Below are 4,640 nucleotides of genomic sequence, written 5' to 3' on the forward strand. Positions count from 1 at the left end.
GAACTCGCGCCGAGGGGCTGATTAACCACACCATCCGGGCCAAAATAAGCCACAATCCTAAAATAGTTGCATTACTTTGAAACGTGCGAGTGGGTGCAGGCTATGCGAGTGAGGGCTCGTTCGGTGTCTAGAGTGTATGACATGGACAAGGCACAATAACTGCTGCTGCCTTTATTAATTTGAGTGGATTTTCCTGTTTCTGATTTGGCAGCAGTTGTAATTAACCCCGTTCATACAGATTTGACATGCGAGGGGTTGTAATAACTTCAGCGCTAACCACGTCCATAAGCGCAAAAGTGTCACTAAATTGCTTAAAGCAGAGTGAAGGAGCACTGCAAGCGTCGAACGCAACATAGAAGTTAATTGAATATTTCGGATCGTAGTGGGAGGCGCCTTGCCGCTCCACCCAGATTCTCCCAAAATTCTGCTTTTAATGTCCCGGCCTCTCGAGGGGGCGGCAGGCGGCAGGCGAAAGCGCTCACAGTGGGGACTTGGAGCTGAAATCTGATCTCCACTATTTTTTTCACTCCCTCTGGAGCCGACGCGGTGAATTGGGAGCATTGGAGAGAGGGGGGGGGAGTACTCTGTGCCAAGCTTTCACGCAACGGCTGCACTCGCAAGTGAGCAGCACCCAGACTTCACTTGTGAACAGGCGGAGCGAGTGAACAGTTCCTCTCCGTCAGCGGAGCAGTACACAGGATACATCGGTCTATGTGCAAACCAAGGCGGGTGATCATCACTGGTTTAAGTCGCACATGGATGATACTCTCACCCTCTGATTGAGAGTGAAACACGGGAAGCGAGAACCTGCCTTCCTCCGCAATTTTTTGGCCATTTTCAGGACAGTAGCAGCGCGGCAGCTGCTGAGTAGGGATTCTCACAACTGAAAGTCACTGCGAGGTGGTGTGTTTCAGAGGGATCTGTGCACCGACCGCAAAGCTCACTCTCGGGACTGGATTTAAGAAACCTTCACTAGTGATCAATTATTCAAAATAATCTTGGCCAACGTGCAGCCATTTTCTGCAACTTTTCAAAGGATTTTAGTGGAACTATCACAAAGCCAAGCGAATGCAGCACATGCAGACGAATTCGTGTCTCTGAAGAGGGATAATTGTCCAAACTGTGGTAAATTACTTAATTTATAACTGTTGTTTTACATCCTTATGTTCATACTTAAAAATGTATAGTTGTTATCCCTATTAAGCTACTGTTACTACGGAGTTGATTTTCCTATAAACCAGCTGTGGCAAGGTAAGTTGAGGAGCAGCTCGCTAGGGGTTTAGGGCTACTGCGGCTGTCCTCTCTGTAGTTCGGTGATAGCGAGCCTCCCGGGGATATTCCGAAAGACTGCGGAGCCCTCTGTTTAAACCGTATCTGATGGTCACACGGTTTCATTCAGTCCCTGTCCGCCCTCCAACGGACAGGTGTGTCTGTCTTTATGTATGTGTGTCTTGTGGTGGTAGTGTGTATCGCAAAGTCTCGAGGCTATGCTGTGGTCCTACCTGTCAGACTTGCCATGCTGTCACGCGGAAGGGAACAGGCTACGAAAGAACACGACACATCAGGAATAAACAAAGAGGGTTTCTTACAGAAGAGTAGGATAAATATCTGATGTGTTAGTGTCCACTAAACATCTTTCACACTTATGTGTACAGGTTTATAGAAATACGCTTTCGTTAAAGGATTTGTTCTGTCGTCAGCATTGAAGGAGAGAGAGAGAGAGAGAGCGAGAAAAAAAATCAAAGTTGCTCAGGAGCCTTGCCTCCTCCGCCTCGCCGAGAGACCTAACCACGGCAAGATCAAACAGACTATTTAATGATCTAATTCAATAATGCCAGTATGAGGCGCGGTTGATCCGCCTGCCACGTGCGATGTTACGACTGGCTGTCACCGGGAAAAATCATTTAATTCAACTGAAGGCAGTTAAATTACGAAGCCTTTTTGAAAACCATAGTTTCTTGTGAAATTTCATTAAACTGGCCTTAATGTAATAGTAATGTCAAAGATTTTTGTAAACTTTATAAATAGAAAACAAATGCAATTCTTAACCTTTAAACGCACGAATAAAACGGTTTAATGGTTTGTGTGTGACATGAGAAGTGCGTCTTGTTGTCTCGGAGTGTGCACAATGTATCCTATATCTCTCTAGAAACTACACCCATAGCACTCTCCTGTGAATCTCGGTATGACGCACTTGGCAAACCAAAATTATACAAATACAAATTGCGCCCCCAAAACCCACTTCAATCGCAGTCCAGTGTGTTATTTTTAGGTCGCTTTGAACGCGCCTGAGCCCAATGCAGTTGAGAGAATGAAAAGCCACTCTGTTTCTGCACGCGCCGCTGCCGTACCCCCTGAAACCATCTGAAACCAATTTCCGGCCTCGCAGTCGGTTATCGTCTTAGAAGGTGTTAACGGCAGTTAACGGGAATAATTAGATGCCTTGAGGAGTAATATTAGTCGCCCAACTCCCGGTTTACGGGGCTGGGGCAACGGGGTAGAGTTGATAAATCCTTAGGGCGGCACCGGGACCTGCGCGAGAAGCTTGGCAGTCGCCATCAGGGCACAGATGGGATTGAAGAGTGTGGGTGTTGCGCTCGACAAAGTGTGAATTATTCAAATAACCCTCTCGAGTTTGGAATACACAGTGCGGTCAAACATCATCACACCTGAAAATAAAATTCCAAGACACGAATGGAGAAAAAAAAACACTGCGCAAAAGTTGGGTGAGGGCAGGCATAAAATATAAAATGACACACAGAAAGAAAAAAATAATACATTTCAAACAGAGGCGTCAGCGTCATTCGTTAAGGAGCGCCTGGTGGTCTATCCAATGGTTATCTAGTTAAAACGGGACGTGACACAGAGGAAAAAGGGTCGATTTAGTTAAGAAAAGACATAAAATCAGTTATCGATTTGCCATCTTCGACCAAGAAAGGCGAAATCCAGCGAAATATATTTGTTTCCTCCTGACGCCAGATCAATAAAGGCTTGACATAACAACAGGCAACCTCTTAGGAGCAAGCATGCGCTACTGGTTTGATGGCAGGAATTCTTATCCTTTATGATAAACTCTCTCTTCCCCTCTGTCTCTTAATTATGTTTTTGGGCCGATCGAAATCTTGTCACTGTGGCACCAAAATCGCACACTGGACCCGTCCAGTGATCTGTCTATACATACAAATGCAGGCGCGCACACACACACACACACACACACACACACACACACACACACACACATACAAACCCCAATGATTGGTCATCTTATACATTTAACAAGCATAAACTTCTCTTTGTATATAATTCTGTATACCTCTTCTAGAATGTCATTCTTATTAATCAGGAACTGTAGTCAATATGTGTTTCACCCCTGACCCCCCACCTCAGACACCCCTACTACAGAACTCTGTCTGTCTCCCCCTCTCTCCATTTGTCTTTCTCTCTCTCTTTCTTTCTCTCTGTTTGTCTTTTTCTTCCTCTCTCTCTCTCCATATGTCTTTCTCTCCTTCTCTTGCTCGTCACTCTCTTTCTCTCCCTCTCTCTCCCATATCTCTCTCTCTCTGTTTGTCTTATTCTATCTCTCTTTCTCCATAATTATGTCTTTCTCTATTACTCTCTCCGTCTCTCTCTTTCTGTCCCTTTCTCTCAATATCTCTTGCTCTCCCTCTCTCCCCATCTCTTTCTCTTCTGCACATACAAACAAACACACTCACTCTCATGCTGTTGAAAAATAACCGGACAAAGTGAGTTTGACATGGTCATTGATATTCTTGAAGGCTCTGGTGGATATGTGACTTACTAGTGACTTACTAGTGACAGGTGACTTACTGGTGAGGACATATCTGCTGCACTGACTGTCACACACGTCTGTCTGAGAAAGCACACTCGCACTGCCACAGTGAGCTGATGCCTATGGCCAGTGAGCTGATTGGTTTACACACACACACACACACACACACACACACACACACACACACACACACACACACACACACACACACACACACACACACACACACACACTCACACTCACACTCACACACACACACACACACACACACACACACACACTCACACACACACACACACACATACATACTCATACACATAAACTTGCGCTGGTGAATGACCTGGTCACAGACACACACACACACACACACACACACACACACACACACACACACACACACACACACACACAGACGTGCACATTCTTAGACACATATACAGACACATATAGATACTAAGATGTACCAATTCTTAGACTCACCCACACTTAAACACATAAGTATACACACACACTCACACATGCAATGTATATCTGCGGCTCTCTTTAAACATACCTACTAGCCAGAGAAAACAAAGAGGTTACTCAAGAATCTCTCTCTAACACACACTCTGTCAGTGCTGGGGCACACACACACACACACACACTGTGTCTGGGCACTGCTCTTATCCTGTTCAGATAAACACTCAGAGCTTTTGAAGGAGTCTGGCCCCCGTCAATTTCTGCAGACACACAAACACACACACACACACACACACAGAAAGGGAGAGAGCATGAAAATATATTAAAAAAGCATGTTATGTGGGCAAGGCATTTGAAATCCTGTGCTGGTGGTTAGTAGTGTGTGTGTGTA

The 4,640-nt window shown here is 45.3% G+C and overlaps 1 protein-coding gene across 1 annotated transcript in view; it reads left to right on the forward strand.

Annotated features, from left to right (window-relative positions):
* Positions 1-1,023: 1,023 nt before the first annotated feature.
* The window catches only part of fgfr3 (fibroblast growth factor receptor 3), a gene marked incomplete at its 3' end in the record, with an annotated part of 48,863 nt that continues 45,246 nt past the window's right edge, over positions 1,024-4,640 (forward strand). Inside the window, exon 1 of the mRNA XM_080850673.1 lies at positions 1,024-1,125. The remainder of the gene's footprint in view (positions 1,126-4,640) is intronic.

The sequence above is a fragment of the Sprattus sprattus genome, assembly GCF_963457725.1.
Source record: "Sprattus sprattus genome assembly, chromosome: 13".
Classification (NCBI taxonomy): Eukaryota; Metazoa; Chordata; class Actinopteri; order Clupeiformes; family Clupeidae; genus Sprattus; species Sprattus sprattus.